At 42.5% G+C, this 20838-nt stretch overlaps 1 non-coding gene across 1 annotated transcript; it reads left to right on the top strand.

Annotated features, from left to right (window-relative positions):
- The first annotated feature begins 19447 nt into the window (after window positions 1–19447).
- Window positions 19448–19519, top strand: trnaq-uug (transfer RNA glutamine (anticodon UUG)). Its single transcript has one exon. It is a non-coding gene; the product is annotated as a tRNA-Gln (tRNA).
- The last annotated feature ends 1319 nt before the right edge of the window (window positions 19520–20838 follow it).

Below are 20838 nucleotides of genomic sequence, written 5' to 3'. Positions count from 1 at the left end.
ATAGTGTGGAGTGGTACAACCACTGAGACTTTATCCAGGAGAGGAGCTTTTGGTGGCCCCTAGTGGCTCTAACTAGAGAGGCAGGAGGAAGAGGTCGATGCCAAGATTCCCAATAGGGAGAGGAATTAAGATGCTTCTCGTATTAACTCGGAAACCTTCCAGAAAAATGACGGCGTCTCATCAGTTGTTTGTTTCAGCTGTACCACACGAATCCAGCAGATTGACTTTTTAGTGGCCCCGAGTGGCCATCATATCTGTAACAGACGGGAGGCCGGAAGTAAAAGCAGCGGTCGCAGGGCGGCGCGATGGTTTGCACTCTCAACCCTGGGTGGGATTTAGTCGAAGATGTATGGAATTCCGAGAGAGATCTCAGAGGGCAGGCTCAAGTAGAGAACTGGACCGATGCCACTTTATGCAGATGACACTGTAACTTTACATGAAAGTTGACAGGATGCTACCTGCTATGCCTCTCCTTCTCACTGAAGCCTTATGGGAATTTAGCCGAGAAATGTCTTTCTTCCAGAATAACAATGAGATCTGCCGAATCCCTCTGTTGGTTGATGTGTCTGATTACGAGCCTTTTTTCTGGACTCAGTTCAGCAGGAACACGGAAAGGTGGAAAAATATGCTTGCTTTTCTGGTTGACTTGTGAAAGTTTGAACTCATCTTTTAGAGAAAGACAATACTCCATCCATCCATCCATCTTCAGCCGCCTATCCGGGGCCGGGTCGCGGGGGCAGCAGTCTCAGCAGGGATGCCCGGACTTCCCTGTCCCCAGACACTTCCTCCAGCTCCTCCGGGAGGATCCCAAGGCGTTCCCAGGCCAGCCGAGAGACATAGTCTCTCCAGCGTGTCCTGGGTCTTCCCCGGGGTCTCCTCCCGATCCTCAGACACAGAAAGACAATACTATTAAAGTTATTGGAAAATTGTACTGTATTTTTTTAATTTGCTTTAAAACATGACTTGATTTAATACCTTGATCCAAATGGCAGATATCTTGCAACAAAAACATCATGTTCATTATTTTCACTATTTACAAATTCCTGAGTAATGCGCTTATTTTGAGTTCTAAGTTTTATCTTTTACTGAATTTAACCAGCCAAGACCTTCACAAACACATTTACTGCTATCAACAGGGCCACCTGTGAGAAACAGTCTTACCTTTGGTCAAAACACTCTTTGCTTGAACTCACCCTGTGGTTTTGTTCGGTGCCTGAATTATGCCACACAACAACATGTTGTTAACAGGGCAATTCGTCCTGTGGAGCCCACTGAGCTCTTTAGGAGGTGGAGATGGAGCATCCAACATCATATGTAATGGAACTGATAAGAACCAGCTGACTTAATAACAATCAAAGCAGGGGATCTTTTACTACAAACATTCCCGAGACTTCAAAAGCACGGCAATTTCATTAATGGGGCATGTAATTACAAGCCAACTAATTGGGCTTCAAACCAGACGTGTATAGGAAAAGTAAGACTTATTCATACATCGATCAACTTGAGAGAAGAGACAAAGAAATAGTCCAAGTGAAGCCCATTTCTTAGAAATGCTCTGCATTTTCCACTTTGTCCTTTTGATAAAGTTCAAACAAAAAGCAGGGGGAAAAAAATGTTTTTTTCATTGCACAGCTTCACAAACCCAACAAAAAAGGTTACATGTATTTTCAGATGGCAGCTATTATTTTAAAAACGGTGCAACCAGAGCCAGAGTAGAGTTAGTAATTAGTCAGGAACCTGATTTCCCAGAGTTTCCCCTCCTGTGAATACTGGCAGGGGGTCATAAGAAGCCTCAAACAGACATCATTAGTCTGGATTTCAGTGGAAAGTTACTGTCTCATGATGGTCTACATGCAATCCAGAGGCTTTTACCACCTCAGCAGGAAACACAGGCTTCTTGTAAATAAGGAGCAGGAATAAACACGGGCAGAGAATCTTTCAAGTCTGACAGAGCCCGCAGCTTTGGGTCTCTGCAGTTAAAGCACAATCCTCTTGGAAAACGAGATCATGAAGTCCAGTTCGTGGTCGCACAAGTGTTTAAAGTGCTAAAATGAGACCACTGACACCGCTCTTCTGTCAGCAGACGACTTAATCTGCACTAACCTGGAAAGGATTACAGACCAAGACCTAAGCCAATCAGACAGGAGGAATCTCAGGAGAAACTGTTGCGCCGGTGTAGCGGCTGTTTAACACTTGTTAACATGTTTGTGATGTTTGTGTATTGTACTGGTTTCCCAACAGTGTATGAAACATCCAGACAGTTGTGTGACGGCAGTCAGGCCGGACCCAGGCCATTATGGAGGGAAGCAAAACAATAAAGCTGAATTATTACAAATGCAGACCTGAAGAAATAGATTACAGTGCGATATCTGGCATCGTATTGCTTATTGTTTATTGTTGTTTAGGGATCCCCATTAGCTTCCACAGTGGTGGTTGTTAGTCTTCCTGGGGTCCCAATTAAAAAAACATTAACAAAAAATTACAGTAAAAGAAAAAGTTTACAAAGACATTTCTCACCGTACATATTGACAACTCTTTAGCCCAACTCAATCAGCATGTCACTCACCAGAAATCTGGCAGATTTTTTAAATGCTTGGAGTCTCTAATTCTATGAGGTAGTTCGTTCCATAGCCGAGAAGCCCTGTATAAAGATGACTTCAGCAAAAAACAGGTTCTAGGGCGGTCAACAACCATGTCTCCTCCAGAGGGGCTTCGTGTGGGATGAACATGGGTCTGATTTACAAACGTCACTCTCTTAAATAAAATGTCAGGTTCTTTAGTTATAATGATCTTCTTCAACAACATTAACAACTTATATTGCACTTTACTATGAAACATTAACCAAGACAAAGTGGAGTGCACGTCTTTCACTCTGGTAGTGTAAGGACATTTCAGAACTAGACGGGCAGCCTTATTTTGGGCAACCTGCAGCTTAGCTAAATCAGTTTTATTTGCAGCGGACCATATAACAGGACAATAGTCGAGCTGGGATGAGACGAGAGACTGGGCGATCCGTTTTATGATCTCTGGAGTGATTTAATACATGCACCTTCTGATCACAGCTTTTGTTCTGCCCATTTTACTGATGACATGATCGATATGATTTGACCCAGAGAGATGGTGATCCACTCCCAGCAACTTAAATTCTTGAACCTGTTCTAAAAAAAATTTCCATATTAAGTGCAAGTTGCACATTTTTCAGTAACCATAATTTACTCCCTATAAGCATGGTTTTAGAAACATTCAAAATCATATTTCTGACTCATTTCAGTACAGCTGACAACTCCACTTCCAGCACATTTACATCAGGATTAGCATAGTAGATTGTCAAATCATCTGCATACTGTCATGGTCAGCATGCAGTCAGACCCAATTGCAGAGAGGCAGAAGCAGGATTGATGATTGAACGGGTTTATTCAGTGAAGATAACCATGAGGGCTGCAGCCTGGCAGCAGCGTCACAGGTTGGCTCGTGGCGAGGCTGTGGCGTGATGAGGTCATGGCGTGACCGTGGCAGGGTCCTGGCAAGACAAGGTGAGAAAAGGCAAAACAAGGCAAGACTGGACAAAAACCTCCTCGCTGCTTGGCAGAGCAGCTGAATCCCTCTGCAGCAGCAAGGGAGCCTGGTAAGGGTAACGATCTGGCAAGGAGCAGGTGGCAGGGGGAGGTTTATATAGGCAGGTAGAGTGGCAGTCTCCAGGTGAATGCAATCAGCACTCAGCAGGACCCGGGGAGAGACCGCCTTCTACCTGCCAGACCGGGGTCCTGACACATACATAACAACAGATGATCGTATATGTGCACATGTGAATTAAAAACTCTTCAAAGCAGTGGGGATGACTTTCACCTTTGATTGGCGTTTTTAGAAGCTGATCAACAGTTTTTTTCATTTTAGAAAATTTGCGTTTTCAGTGGTTATGAACGTCGTTATCGTTTTCTCATTACTCCTGAAAGCTTCACTCGATTACATTCCAATTAGAGCCACTGTCGAAACGTCGCATTTAAGATGACTGGGTTCCAGGTTTCTGGGTTTGTGTATGTCGCCTCACTGGAAGGACCCAAGCCACCATCTCCACCAAAGTCTGTTTCATTTTGCTCTTTTCCTGCCATAAGTCAAAGCTGCCATCAGCAGGCCTGCAGCCAGACACCTGAAATACTGCGAGTGCTTTATTTATCGAGTTCAACGTACAAATGAGACACCGCTGCCTAATCAGGACCAGATGCGTTATCATCCGTTATCCCCCTCCTCACTTATAAACGGGTGGAAATAAAAGTGGGAGATAACGCTAAATAATTGGGAGTCTCTGCTTGCTGTGGGCCGCGGCCAAGTTCACTTTATTATTTGCACAGAACAAGTCTGACGGATCTGTTCTGACAGCAGACAGTTTGGCTTGTCATGGCAGGAAACGCATTAAAAAACGACTGTATTTCATTTAGGTGAAGTGATCCCTGGACGCCGGTGCAGAACGCGCTGCGGTCACAGACTGGGATGGCCTGCTGGAGGATGGGGCCGCCATTACCAGCACCCGCTCCACCTGCGACCAGGACGAGCTAAATTGATTAGCTTCCCTTTCCCAGGAGGGAAAAGGTCACGGAGGCTTCTGGAGTTATCATGTGTTCACCGGCTCACCTGTGAGGTCTGTCGCTAGGCAGCACATCTTAGCGACGCGCTGGGAGAAAACCCACCACTCACTGGGTCTGGAGCGTAATCGATAGCAGGTGTGTTTTCTGGCCCGGCTGAAAACCAGTCTGTCTCCAATGAAGATGAATCCATCCATCACGGCGAGCATGCACGACCCTGGATGGAGCTGAGATGTTCTGTCAACAAGTTCACGTGATTTGTAGGTTGGTAAACACCAGCAGGTAAACAACCGCATGTCTTAAACAGTCTTAAATTTATAGAGTAAAATGTGACAGAAAGAAAGAAATGGATGATGAATTCACATTGGCATTACAACAATAGCATCCTTCACTGTGACGATTATTCAACTTCACTCAGTGTGGATCAACCAACGAAGGATGATCTTTATTAGAGGTTTCTAGAGTTTCCAAATATAAAAATTGGGATTCGTCTCTCTTTTGGAAATAGTCTGAAGTTTCAGTTCAACAGGCTGTACTAATGCATTAAAGGTCAGATTTAAACAGGTTACCCTGCTTGACTTTCTTGAAACATGTGGAAAGGTTTCCGGAACATTCAGTTATTGAGGCACATGAAAATTCACTGATGAGCTCGTTAAAGAATGTATGGAAGAGCTGTTTCTGGCAGTTATCCCAAAATATAAAGATGTCCTGTTCATGCTGTTCTTTTTTTTTTTTTTCGTTTGCGGCTTTGTTTGAGAAATTTTTGAAAAATGTAAATAAAAAACTTGATATGAACCCAATGGGTTTTGTCATGAAGTCTGTCTTGTTTTAGTAAACATGGCTGAATTGTAATTTAACTTTTCACTCTTTTAATCCTTCATAGGGGAACAGTTGTTGCTTCCCCGCAACGCATAACTGCTGTCAGGGACTCCAGGGTCAGAAAGTCACTGATACAAAACAAACACCAAAAAGTCAATGGGAAGTTTTCTATTTTCTCAGAAAACATTGTGTATTCAGGGCTTTATTTTTTTTTAACACTGTTGTGTGTTTCGACTGAATCCTTCTTCTTCGTTCCGGCTCAAGTTCCTTGATTCCATCAACCAGCGTCGTCTGAAAAGCTGTTTGGTCGCTTGTCAATGCGCTGGGATCCTATCACGACCGTCCAGTATCACTGATGCCCTCTCTCTCTCTTGGCATCGGGCGTCACCAGATCAGATCTTCTTCATCACTCAAGAAAAAAAAAAACAACAAACCTGACCTGCAGGACAGGCCATAATCATTCATTTCAGTCAAATAAATTTACTACAGGCCATAAAACCTCTGCTAAAATAAATATGACCTGTACAAAAACACCAATGGGGTACAAGATATTACCTCCCAGTATAAATCAAATAAAGATAATTAACTTAAATGTAGCCTTTAAACATTAGTTTTCTTGTATACAATGATGAATAAAATGAGCTTGTTTTTCCTTCCCCTCCACCCACAGTACACACACACAGAGCACAGCTTTTTATCAAGATTAAACCCCACCACATGAACAGTTTACTCATTTTCCAGCCCCATCTGTAGAACTCAACACACTTTCACATTGGCTTCTCCTCTAGTGGCTAACGCACATGGCGCTCCGTTAGCATTGACCAGCCAGCGACCACATACGCACACACAGCATCATATTAGCCGTTAGCGGCTAATTTAGCTCGGCGGCTAACACATGTTCACTCGACGTTTGACAGCCCAAAACGCACAGTAAGTAAGTAAGCAAACTTTATTTGTATAGTGCTTTTCCCAGACCAGGGTCACAAAGTGCTTTACTTAAAAATAGTCCATACAAAATACAATCACTAAAATTTATATATATATATATATATATATATATATATATATATATATATATATATATGTAACAGTACCATACAGGCGAAAAGGCTTGTTGAAATAAAAAGGTCTTTAGCTGCTTTTTAAAAGAATCGACATTGTCCAGAGGCCTAAGCGAGCAGGGACCAGAGACGCGGTGCCACTGCCTTAAATGATCTATCCCCACGAGTTTAGAGGCGCCCCCGCCGAGCAGGTCGCTTCTGCCCACGACTCCGGGGAGCCAGCCTACAGAGTTTCTCAAGCACTTCTCCCTGTTTCGTGTGCTTTTATAGATGAATTTTGCACGACGCCGCCATTCATACAGACGGACATCCAGGCATTTGGCCAACATCCGGGTCCGTCGCCCATAGCAACTCGTGCAAAGGGGAAAGCCATCGGCTGTGTTCGAAACCGCATACTGCCTACTACATACTTCTATACCCATACTGTCCATACTGCATACTGCATACCCAGTCCATCAGACAGTTTGCAAAGCGTTTACACTACAGCATATTACATAACCCAAAATGCATTGCACTCCTCCCCCAGCCGAAATCTACCGGCTAAAGCTGATTTCACTTTAGCTCTAAACTCTTAAAATGTATAACTTTATCGAGATTTCTTTTTAAATTAGGCTACAAAGTGCTCGTTTAGAGCCTGAGTGTGTCGTTTATTTGTCCGAATACCAACCGTTGATGATTTTGTTGACGAATTCGGCGAAATTTAAGCCAGCTGCAGTGAGCAACGCACTTCCGGTTATTTCCACAAAAATAAACCACCCCTTTCCCTTTCTCATGGAAAAAACCTTCCATGAGAAAAAATCTGTGCTTTTACTTTGAAAACATGAAGCCAACCTTCCAGCAATATATCTCGCTTAACATCGCCGTTGGGACCGGTGTCCCGTTAACGGAATTGGACCAGGACGCCTTACCGACGGAGAGTTTTTTCGCCTCTTGAACAAAGATCGGCTCGCCGTCTTCGGTACATCATGGTCGCTTTCAACATTGACTTGTTGTCAGGTGTAAGTGTTTTTTTTTTTTTTTTTTAACTATTTTTTTCAATGTAAAGCCAGTCAGAAATCTCTAACATAACATACCTACAAGCACAAAAATTGGAGGGACAATTATACTGTATCTATACCCATACTCAGCTTGGTAAATGTACATCATTAAGAAACAGTCATTGTGAGCTGAATAAAGTTTATTAAAATAAATAATCCATCATGATGCTGCTGCTGCTGTTGCTGCTGCTTCTCCGTGCTCATCGGCTCCCGTTCTCCCACTGTCCGTCGTGTTGCATCTTGGGTAATTTCAGTATGAGTAGTGAAGTCACGATGTATACTCAACATTTCTGGTGAATGCAGTATGCATCCGGGAACTTCTTGCATACTCACAAATCGCATACTGCCAATGTAAACGCACTGCATACTCAATAAGTTAGCATGGTAGTAGGTAAGTACGCGGTTTCGAACACAGCCATCGTCTCCGCTCGATTAGACAGAGTAAAGACGCACGATACGAGGGAAGTTCTAAGATGGTTAAAAGTTGTTGTGTGGTCGGCTGCACCGAAAATAAAAGGAAATATCCTACTCTGTCATTTTATATGATACCGAGTGAGTGTGCAGAACCAGAAAGGTGCCGACTGTGGCTGCAAGCTGCAAACCCTGTCCTCCTCTTCCTCCTCTTCCTCCTGCACTGTCTCCTCCTCTAACCTGGGCTGTATAGATAGGGTGACCAAGCGTCCTCTTTTTCCCGGACATGTCCACTTTAAACGTCCTGTCCAGGGCGTCCGGGCGGGTTTTATAAATTCAGGAAAATGTCCGGTGTTCACTGTTTTTTATAGCACATTACACATGAACGTAAATTGATCGGCGCTTTGTACACAATACTATGACACTAACTTACTTTGTTGCACGAGGTAATTATACACACACAGGCGGAGCAGACAGGGGTACACTTTTACACCCACAATGTCCAATTTTGTCCAACATCGGGTCAAACTATCCCCAGAAAGCTCGTCGTAGTATGTTTAGGCCATCTATAGCCGACAAGACCTTCCACGCACTGAACAAATGTAAAATTACACTACAATAACACCTAAAACCGCAACGCACAAGGCACAATGAACTGCGTGAGGCTGTTGTTTTCCCCCTTGAGCTAAATGGCGGACGGTTGCTATGGGCGGTCACATGACCTGTGACGCGACTCCGTCTGCAAGAATGGTCACCTCTCCCGGTCTTTAAGCGCGAGCTGCGTGCAGCTGCAGCGTGCCTGACCATGACGTCACTGAGCACTGCTCTGTGGGGCGGTTTAACCCCATAACTGCCAGCTCACTTTCACATGCAGACACAGGGCGAATAAAACCCCTACTTTCCCTTTTTTACCAAATCTTCCCACACCCATTAAACCTGGGTTACACTTCGTCAAGGTTTTCAGGGGGAGAAATAAACACGTGAATCTTAGTTTTACTTTGTGTGCAGACCAACCCCTTCAGCGAAAAGCAAACCAGCTCTAACAGTTCACAATGCTCGCAGCCTGGAAAGGCAAGAAAAATTTAAAAAGTCAAAAATTACTATAATGGTTAAAATATCTAAACTATCGAAAACCACACAAGAAATAAGAGGAAAAAAGAAGGATAAAGATTTAAACAGCTGAAAGGGCTAGTAAAGCAGCTAGCATAACTAAAAAAATCACTAAAACTAAATAACAAAGACTTTATGAAGGAAAAAAAGCAAGTGGTGGAATTTCAATCAGGAAACAACTAAAATGACAAAAAAATTCAAAACCATCAAACAGGGAAGATTAAATATATAACTAAAAGGACGAATAACGAACACAAGTTAACTGACTGAAATCGCTATAATGACATGAGAATTAAGGCAGGAAGAAGGAAAAACCACTAGCAGCTAGATGGGCTGCAAAGGATGAAATAATGAAAAACACAAAGAAAGGGAATTGTTATGAAGTATCGATGTAAAATTTTATGAAGCTAAATGAAACAAGAGACAGTTTCTGTATGGAAAGCAACGGTTTCCTTATCTTCATTTTAAATATTTTGTGACTCCAGATAAAATTAATTAATTGAAAAATGCTGCCAGTCAGTGTTTAGCTTTTTTCCTCCATCCAGGCTGCATGACTGCAGTAAAGATGGAAATGATTCCAGATAAAGATTTGCTTGGGGATTTGCATGTCGGAAACGTCCTGTGAAAATAAACCAGCTACTTGTGAAAGTTGACACTTTGATTTGCAATAAACGTTTTGTACATCACACTGCGATCTGTCTCTACATAACGGACTGCACTGACTCTTCTAAAAGACAATGATATATATAAAAAATCTTTAAATCAGCGGAGCGTTTTATGTTGCTGTGTGTTTCATTGACTTGTTGAGAAGCCATTTATGAATTTTATTTGTGAAAAATGCTACATATATTAATGCCATTAAATGGAAAAAGAGCATTGTGAATGGATGAAATGTTTCATGTCATTTCATTTGTGAATGTTTGTGTCTTTCCTTGCCTTCAGCTGTTTCCCGTATACGCTTGTTTTCTATTTCTCGCGTGCGCACACACACACACACACACACACACACACACACACACACACACACACACACACACACACACACACACACACACGCGCTCTTCTCACAGTACCAGCCTGTTTGTGTGAGCTCCCCTGCGTACAGTCTGCAGCCTGTGGGTTTTATCAGAGGCTTCCCACCTGGAGGGAGTCTGGGAGCGAAAACACAGCTTCAGACAGATTCAGAGCTCTCTCTGCTCCGCAGGAATGAGCCAGCAGTGTTTGTGTTGTGCCGTGTTTGAATAGCGCTCTTTTTTAGGGCCGAGCCTTCCCATTGGTAAGTGGCTCCTGGAGCGTGAGGATGCATATTGATGCCGTTGAATAAAGGTTAAAATTCCAAAATAAAATGGAAAAAAAGGCAGATGGCGCACGCAAATAAGAGCTGAGTAAAAAGTAAAAATAGACAGAGAGGAGCTTCAAAGTCCGAGCTGGTCCAGAAGAATGTGCATTATCTCGTAAACGAGGAAACACAATGTCCTCAGCTGCTTTTAACGGGGCAGCAGGAATGACAAAAGGCTCATTGAAGAATATATTTAGAGGAAAACACGCTTGGCTTGGAGGACGCTCTCGGGCCCTCGGCTTTTCCCACTTGAGCACTGTTTTCTCATGACTTTAGTTTCCTGAGATTTTCACACCTCATTTAACGCTGGGAAAATCAGCCACTTTAAGAAAACGACGGCCACATAAATGAAGCAAAGTGAAAACAGTGTAAGTCAGACCGCCGGGCAAACATTACGGGAGTGTATGAGTTCTCCGGGTGGATGAAATAAGCAGCTGTCCGTGCTGAGAGGACTCTGTGTGTCTTCTTAAAATACAGTTCTGAACCAAGAATAGGCCATAAGCTGGATTCTGCATGGGCTCGCTGCGCGACACATTTAGTTTAGTGAGGCCGAACGTGATTGAAGCCAAATTCAAAGCAGGTAACTCCATAAAATCCCCACCAAACACGGCTCGTATATCCTATTGAACATATGTTGAGAGCTCTTTATGTTGATATGGAGCATGTGTGCTGCCCTTTTTAATGATTGGACAATATCACGCATGGTCACAATATGTGGGAGCTTTGAAAACATCACATATGGTTTAGAGATTGTGAGCCTTCGCCTTATTTCACAGGCATGACACATAGGGGACAGTTTGAGAAACTGGCACCGGATCTGGTTTTGCACCAGTATCGCCGTCCTGATCCTGAAACATGTGTGCACTGAAGCACGTATTGATCTTAACATTTAACACCTGACAGTCCTCCAGGACTGATTTAAAAATGATCCAACACAATTGGAGAGGAGGAGGAAGGTCGCAGAACGGAGGATCGCTGGTTTTCTAATCTTCCAGCGAGTGGTCACAGTCACAGTTTATCCGTCACACAGCGCAGAAAAGCATCATTCCTTTAGAAAAGCCCCTCTAACAGTAGCAATAAAAGGTAAGGAGCAGGAAGTGATGAGAAGACCTGAGAAGGAGGTGAGAAAATGTCTCTCAGATCAATAAAATCAAACATCTGAGCTGATTCCCCTTTCGAACCTGGGAAATTCAAATTCGTAGATGTGTGTCTGAATGCTCGCTTGTGTTGTACGTCACTTTGGACAAAAGCATCTGCTAAAAGAAATTGTAGAATTGTAGATGATGCATCTGCTCTCAGGCCGTGTGGATCACATGGTGCATTAATCTATTAGCATAAAATAATCCTGGCATTTTGGGAAATCTTGTAGAAAAGCTGAAAATTGATGAGCCATAAAAAGGCAAACACACTAAATAAATATTTTGTTCATTTCTGTTTAGATCAGAGGAATTTCTCACTGACACAGACAATAAAAGTCAAATCATGAGAGAGAAGTTTGATTGAAGATTATATGATCAAAAGGAAGAAAAAGAGAAGAGACCACATTCAACATAAAAGAAAATAGACAATGAACAGACTCTATTCTGGTGTCCTGTGGCCATTTTATTCCTGTTCTTGTGACTGAGCCATATCTAAAGCACTCATGTCAATGAGGCAGTGTTTCCAGATGAGTTCTGTCAGTAAAAAAAAAAGTTCAGTCTGTTCTTTTAGAAAATGTCAAGATCAGCAAATTGTCATCCAATAAAAAGAGAGAACTGTTGAAAGAAATTATCGCAGTGGGAGAGAAGCACAAACCGAGACACACTTGATGCCATGATTTCAGAAATAACACTTATGTAACAGGTTAATATTAACAGTCACACACTTCACCGGCGTGCCAGGACCGAGGACGTCGGCTGACTGCGTTTGTTTGCTTTCCATTGCTGCCGTGTCCTCTGTGGGAGTCAGACCGGGTGACTCTCACCGGGGCCAGGCAGGCGTGAAGCGGGGACACTAAGTGACTGGATCACATGTGACAGAAGTGCAGCGGAGGAGCTTTGCATGTCAGCCAGAGTGGTGGAGAGGAAGGCGAGAGGAGGCGATAATGGAAGGAACAAAGATGGAGGAGGAGGAGGAGGAGGAGGGAGGAAGGCCTGTCGCAGCGCGGTGTCGCCTCAGAACAGCGGCGGGAGGGGCCGAGCGTCCAAACGCCACTCGTTAAAGTACTTCATCTCTGGAAATGTAGGGAAAAAATGAGCCTCGAAGCTGATCAGAAAGGTGCTGATCCAGCACAAAAAGACGTGCTCTGCGCCAGAATGAGGTCGGGCTGCAGGGTCGGGCCGGCGCGCCCGAGGTCACCGTCCCTACACGACCTCCAGGAACAGCTGGGAGGACACGCAGCAGGACCACACACCAGTCATTTGTGTGGTTCACGCACATTACATTAATAACAGGAGCACGGCGGAGAGTGGGGGGAGGGAGGGGGGAGGGGTGGAGGTGGGGGGTTGTTCTTTTGGCTTGTTGCCCCATCTCTGTGGCCCATGTGGTTTCACTGGACCCCACAGTGGAGCTGTTTGGGGTGTGGACGCTCTGAAACGGTCTCCACACCACATGTTTCAAACAATCCACGTTACACACACATCTTTATATCCGGAAAATGACTGTGAGTCGCAGCCCAGGGTGGTGCCTCAAATAACACACACACACTGATGTGTTTTATCATTCGACCACAGCTAATGACTCACTGTCATCAACCGGCGAAGACGAGTCACGTGCGCATCGCATGTGGGTTCAAATTAGACGTTTCCACGCGTTTTCAAGTAAAAGTCAAAACTTACATTGTGCTTTGAATGTCCGTTTATACCACAACGGCACTCAGAGTCACGGAGAATGCAGCTTTCTGAGAAGGACGAACCAGGGTGGAAGTTTTTGAAAACACTCCGACTCTGTTGTCGTGTCGACGGGTGGAAGTGCTCCTTCCTGAGAACACATTGTTGACTCTGCACATGTGCACCACAGCCTGCTACTTGGGAGAAAGAAAAATTATAGCAGGAAAATATTTTCTAAAACATTCAGTTTGAGCAAAAACTCAAAATACAATAAACTGGAAACGTCTCCTCAATTATGGAACACAACATACAAGATATTCAGTGATAAAGGTGAAACATTTAGAAGAATTCCAATTAAACACTGTATGATTTGATTTTTCAGAGTTGAAGTAGGTTTCTGAACATTCTTCATCATTCGGGATGGATCTGCACGTCAGAAGAACTGCTGTCGCCACATTTCAGCGGTGTAAAATCTCCATTTCCAGCAGGGAGGGCCGCAGTCTGTGGTTCAGATGTAGCAGCGTCAACAATGCAATAAAGACTGACTGGACTCTGTCCGAGCACCATGAACGTGCAACTCCCTAAAGCCTTCTGCATCTTCATATAGCCACAGAATTTCATTTTTACTTTGCTGCAGACCTGGAAAAACACATTAGAGTGTTTTCAAATGGAAGCGAGAAAAGGTCATATAGATCTTCTCCGTGTGACACGAGGCCACCGAATCCATGCACCGTGCATTAACACGTCATAAAATGCTGCTTGATAAACCTGCTGATGGTCACTTTATAAATAACATCTGAAATAACCAGCAGCACTCTCTATGAAGTCTTTGTTTTTTAAATCATTTTACAGGCAGTCCAGTGAGATTCGGATGTATTTTAGTTTTCACATTGACTTGAAAAGTCCTGTGACTGAACAGAATAACAGACGAGTTTCCGCTGCGTCATCACCTTTCATATCAATGCTTATGGCACCAGATAGCATCCTGCACAAAGTTCCTCCCTTCAACAAAGTCCATGTCCTCTGCTCACATAAAACCACATGAATGAGTCTGTTTATCTGTGACTCCGTCAGGATTTATCAGGAGGAGACCGAGGATCAGGCCCCCTTCAGATCAACGTCGCTTCGATCTGTCTGCCTCCCACAGCCGTGAAACAGCTGTATTTTGAGAGAGAAACACACATTATGAGCTGTAACACAGGCTCAGGCCCGGTGCTGACAGATCTGACAGGCGGTTTTCACCCAGATCACAAGAAAAAGTTATGAAAAAATACATAATAAAAATCTGATCTAAATAACCAAAGACAAACTGTGCCACAAATGGACTTTCCCAGTAAAATGTGATCAAGCAAACATCTGATTCACACAATCAACACATGTGTGACGGTGACCATTAAATAGTGAAATTCAAGCACTGTAGTGTCGACTGGAGCAGATTCCACAGTCCACAGATAATTAAAAACGAGCACTTTAAGCCATGGTGACTTTGGGCCAGGGTGGTCTGGGGAGGCTGCTGTTCGGACACGCTTGGCTCACAGGGAGGCTCCCGCCGGATCAAAAGCATCAGAGAGCACCTGCACACTGAAATGCGGGCTCGGAACGTTGTTTCGGATGTGGGCCACATTTTTCAACGCAGCAGGATTCAGAGCTTCACTTTTTGTTGGCTTTCATCCTGCAGGAGTCAGCGTTCGCGCAGCCGGGGTAAAAGTTGAGAATTTTAGAGGTTGGGATTTACAGCAGTCACATGAGAACAACCAAACAAGACGCTCACCTTTATTTAAGAGGACAACAACGATGATCATGTAGGAATTTTCTCTCAGTATGAGCAGTTATTTTATCATGAGCAGCAACGGTGAAGCTAATAATATCATCTGTTATTAAAGGATTATATTACAAGTGCTATTAATACATCTGGCAGTCATTTATTACATTAAAAACATTTACTAAAATGAAGTTTTGGTAACACTTTACTTGAAGCACCCCTGTATAACACATTATAAGTACATTATAGCACTGTATAACTATAGTTATGAACACTCATAAATGATCACAATACTTTATAACATCAGGACCAAATCCTAACCCTAACCCTGTGCTGTATAGTGGGTTATAAAGCATTGTGATAATTTATAAGTGTTTCTAACTTTTTATAATGTGTTATACCGGGTGCTTCAAGTAAAGTGTTACCGCAGTTTTTAGATTATGATAACATTTCATAACCAGCTTTGAGTTCCCAGCATAACCACCTTCAACTGGATGATTTCAGGAAGGAAATAAACCAGCACACACACTTTCCTGCTTCAAAATGCTTGTGACATGTACATGCTTCAGTGTTACTGCATTTCCTCTCTCAGTGTATTCATCTTGCGATAAGAAGAAAGCGAGTCGGAGCTGATCATAAAGTACCAGCAAACATGAAGGTCATGTGAGATGATCTGGAAATCAAGCGAAGGATGAACAAAGCTTGTGATCTATAATTCAGACTCCTGCTGAGCTGAGAGATGCGGAGGCGCCCGCCGTATGAAAGTGGTCAGGAAGGATTCACATAATGCTTTTAACTAGCCTTTAAAGACGTCAGCTGTCTTCACTCCGCCAGGCTTCTTTATCTGTAATTGTGGAGAGTGGCAGTGGTCAGGGTGGAGCTATTAGCTGAATAATCCATCTCTTCAATAGAGACGATTGAAAAATGACAGGCTCACATGTGATTTCTTTTTTTCTTTTTTTATATTTTTATAAGCATATACTTGTTGAACTCGTCCTCGTACTGAGCTTTCAGCTCTTTCAACAAGAACATCTTTGGATACGGCTATTTATTGCAAAGGGAATCTCTGATCTGCTTCCAGTCTGTCGCGAGGCGCTTTCTAAAGCTCGTCCTGCGGACTGATTAAAAAAATGTTTAAGTCCACAAAATCTAAAAGTAGACCAAAGGTAAATCCACCGGCTCTGCTCTCGGGTCAGTCAGCCTCCTGACCCGCTTTGCAACAATGATCCTGAACCAATCCAGAACATTCCCCCTGATCCACGAGGGGAAAAGATAAACCTGCGTTGATCCCCAGCTCCAAGTGTCGCAGCATCACCAAGAGGAAAGACTGGACGCGAAATCCATTTGTTAATCATGTGTATTATAAAAGTATTCAACAAAAACAACAAACAACTCCCCTTTTTGCCCACAAGGTGGCAGTGTTGTAATCTATTCTCAGTCATTTCTTCCATAGAGGAAGTTAGTCAGGTTCCCACTTTAACATTTAACAAATCTTCATGGCTTGTGAGAAGGAATGCTGAGGTTTGCTTCCACTGATCTCAGCTTGCCATTCAAACAGGAAGTGATGAGATTCTGGCTTTGCAGCAATGCGCCATCCAGCTGTCAATAAAGATAAACTGCAGGATCTCTGTGACACAGAGTGAGTCAGAACATGGATTAGTCAGAGCAACAGCTCTTCTGCTGTTTTCATGAGACTGGCACAAGGTGTACCAGTGAGGCCACTTTTCACAGTCAGCAACAGTTTCGGGCCAGATGCAGGCCAGGTTCATCAGGAGCGGGCCTGGGGGATTAAAAAGTGACACAACATGCTTCAAATATAAATGTGAAAGTTTTTCTTTCCTGTGGCAGCAGGTCAGTGTGTTTTTTTGTGAAACGTTGTGCAATCAGTTCCAAAAATTTGTACAGTCTTGATATGAAGCCAATTTTAATAATACTTCCTCGTGCAAAATACGGTGAAATGTTTAAAAAAAAAAAACTTGTCCTATAGCTGATGCATTTTTCATGTTTTTAGGAACTCACCTTGACAGCATGACTTTTAGGCGCGTGCTCGCTTGTTAGATTTCACGGCAGCAGCATAGACGTCTCAGCTCAGGCCTCAGTCTTGTATTGTGCCTACTACACTGAGGCAAACTGTCATAAAATCAGTGTTTTCTTTAAAATTTGTAAAAAATATTGCAGATAAATAATGAAATAAATAACTGAAATAAAAACAAAAACTTTAAATAAGGATTTCCTAGCTACTATATATCGATAAAGAAACTCATGAAGCTGCTGGAAAAGTTTCCCATGAAGCCTTGACGTTTGACCTTGTCCTGCATCCTGATGTGACCTGTCCTGCAAGTTTCACTGCTCTTCTCGCCCTGTTTCACTCTGATTGTTGACAAACACCAAACAGGCAGAAGTGGTGATTATAATCGGATTTATTCTAAATTAGAAAGGCAAGGATTACACTGGGAAAAATTCTGCATGGACTCCTTCCTATGTTCATGCATGGCCTCAACATGTCAGCAATGTGCATATATTCTGAAGCACTCTGGAAATATCAATAGACTGGAGTTAAATCACTTCCTGTTTTCATTACGGACCAAACGATTTGCTGTTCTCGCATCCTAATGTGAGATCGTGCGAAATTATAAAGTGGTGAGCAGTTCCCCCAGCAGGGCGGATTGAAAACAAATAGTCATACAATATTCATTTACATCCTGTGCGGTTGACCTACTTCCACCAGCGACTCCACTATCACAGCAACCTTCTGCTGGATTGATCTCAGTCTCCTGCTTTCACTCAAAGTCCAGCTGCTCATCGATTGCACCACCAATTCTCTTTCAAATACCAGTGTGTCTGTGCGTGTGTTTGCCTTATCATCTGCTTGTGTGTGCGTGTGTGTGTGTGTGTGTATACTGGTCTTTAATGGGGATAAAGAAGTGGAGGGTCAAGTGGGAGGAGTCAGCTCACGTGTTAGGGATTGTGATGACAGAGATCTGTGTGTGTGCGTGCGTGCGTGCGTGCGTGTGTGTGTGTGTGCATTAAGCTGTTAGTATAGGCTAAGCTGCAGGACATCAGGTTGACGTATCCTCACAGCACCTCTCGGTTAAGCTATGGATGGATGGAGCTGTGTGGAACAGGCACAAGGACACAGGGACACAATCCTCATCCAACCAACACACACACACACACACACACACACACACACACACACTCACAAGCTTGCTTTGGCATTAATCCTGACGCACTGACCGTAATGACTCTTTACCTCACATTAGATGAAGTAGGAAACATTCCCATTAAATAAGGTGATGTAAACACACGTTAAGCAGAATATGGATGGAAAGGTATGAGTGAATGATTGATGAATGTATAGATGGATGATGAGTAATTGAATGGCTGGATGGCAGGGTGGATGGATGGATAGATGGATGGAGACATGTAGTTGCTCCTCGGGTCTTGGTCTGGTTTTCTGGCTTCTGCTTTCAGTTGGTTGAATTTGGTTTCAGACACAGTTGAGACTATTTTACACAGTTGTTTTGCAGTGGATCCTGTATCTGAGTCTCGATGGGTTTTCTCTGGGTGCGTCTGTCCTAAAGATGGACTGACCTGCTGATGGCGTACTGTTCCAGCCAATGTCATCTGTGATAAAGGAGAAATAGATGATGTCTGAATTCATTCAGATTTTTCGCGATATGACTAGATTTCAGACAGTGCTTGGTCTTGTAAGTAATTAGTTCTCGTCCTTCGTTTTGGGCGATCTTTAACTCCCTTTTGGACTCGACCCAGTGCATTTTAATTCTAGATTAATGTGGTAATTATTGTCTGATCCTCCACTCATCCAGATCATTTGAGGGGCTCTGAGACAAACAAAGAAACTTTAGATGTTATCTGAAAAAAGATCAGTAAAAACATAGATAGATAGATAGATAGATAGATAGATAGACAGATAGATAGATAGATTGAGAATTTTGCGTCCTCTGCTGCCCTCAAGTGGCTTTATGTGTTATTACAATTAAACAACATAATATATATGAACGCTAAAAAATAATTTTACTTTGGTATATATCAGAAGACAGCACTTCGTAGATGCTTCTAATAATTGTAATGTTTTTTTTTATCAAGCATAATATTTAGTCTATAACAATGGCGTTAATAATAAATGGTTCAGTGGCTCCTCCTGTGGTCTCAACAGAATTTTTTTGTGTCAAATTCAGCTCGTCTGCAGTTTAGAAATGATAAAATAATATTAGTCGGAATAAATACTTTGAAATCACCAATAATCTTCAACATTGAAAAGGAAGGAGGAGCTCAGTCACTCGTTTAGTGAACTGAGTACCGCGTCTTCCACGAGTTGGCTTAAATGAACCGTGCTTGGATATATTACTGTTAGGAGACTGATTTTAGTCTAATAATTTCTAACTGTTTATCATTTTGCTCTGGTTTAACGACAGATAATGATAAAACCTATTCCTTGTCAGTAAACTGTGGTGTGTTCCAGTAATATGTCCCCACATCGCTACGGCGGTACCGTCCGGTCCCATGGTGTAATGGTTAGCACTCTGGACTTTGAATCCAGCGATCCGAGTTCAAATCTCGGTGGGACCTCATCCTTTTTCACCCGCTCCAACAACTTAATGATGTTATTCGGGTATATAATTCAAAACTCGACAGATTTAACATGTAAAATGTCACTTCCTACTAACCGATCACTGCAGTGCCATGCCAATCCTCAGTTTTATACCTTCAGGTAGATTTTGGTAATGATCATTTTTAACCTTCAAAACATGAAAAACACAGTAACAAGATTAAAAGGTACCCAGAGTGCATAAATCTGCATGGCAGAGCCTTTATTTAAAAAGCTGTGAATTGAGTAAAACGATCCTGTGGCTTGAGCAAAGAGATACTGAGTAAATGTTCAGTGTGAAATAATAATAACTTCCCCCAGCGTCCCGAGCAGAGACGCACCTGACTTCTGGAGTCAATGACACCATCCAGTGATTGTCAGCAGCCAGCAGCGTTGGGCAACTTTCTTTAAAAAAGCAATTAGTTACAGTTACTTCTTCAAAAGAGTAACTGAGTCAGAAACTGAGTTACAATATTTTAAAAGTAACTACCAGGCAAAGTAACTATGGCATTGCTTAAAAAACAGCTCAGAATAGAAAAGAATAGAATGTGTTTATTGTCATCATACATTTTTAAAACCACCAAATTTCTTAAATCTTTGTTTTTTTTTACATAAGACTGGATAGTTTAGCTTTGAAATAAAACACTGAGTGTCATCATGGGCTTTGTGCGCCTTCATGCGAGGGCGTAGGAAAATCCTGTAGCGTAAAACTTTTCTATGGTGCAAATAAATGTCCATCAAGCTGTTTTAGTAGTTACTGTTAACAGCAGTGTAAAAGTATTGTTTTTTGAGTTCATCTACTTTTGCAGAGCTAAAAGCTGAATACTTTTTAAAATGAAAAATCTTGAAATTTCTTATGCATCATCTACATTGTTTGGAAAAATTTTGAATTTGTGCAAGCCTTTGATCACTTCTTTAAAATTTTCTAAAATTATTTTATTTAGGAAATGTTTGGGTTGACATGGCAATCTGATGTCCAGCATTTTTCGAGAATTCAATAACAAACATGTTGAACAGAAAACTTTTATCTCACAAAAGCAAATCATGATGAATATCATCACACTTATTTCTTCATGTCTTCTATTCCTGCACTTCAGCTCTCTGGCGCCACCCTGAGGTGAGCCAGAAAAAGAACAAATTTGATCACGTTTTAAAAACGTTGTTTAAGAGAATTTAAGAAGAGACTAGAACAGCTTGTGTTCAAACAACTTTATTTCCACACGTATATATGGCAGTGTTAAAAATAAAAACAGTGACATGCTGTCCTTGAACTCATCTTTGGATGCTTTTCTTGGAATGT

This window comes from Salarias fasciatus, chromosome 20 (genome assembly GCF_902148845.1).
Source record: "Salarias fasciatus chromosome 20, fSalaFa1.1, whole genome shotgun sequence".
Classification (NCBI taxonomy): Eukaryota; Metazoa; Chordata; class Actinopteri; order Blenniiformes; family Blenniidae; genus Salarias; species Salarias fasciatus.
Note: the sequence above shows the minus strand (reverse complement) of the source record. Positions and strands in the feature narration are given on the sequence as shown.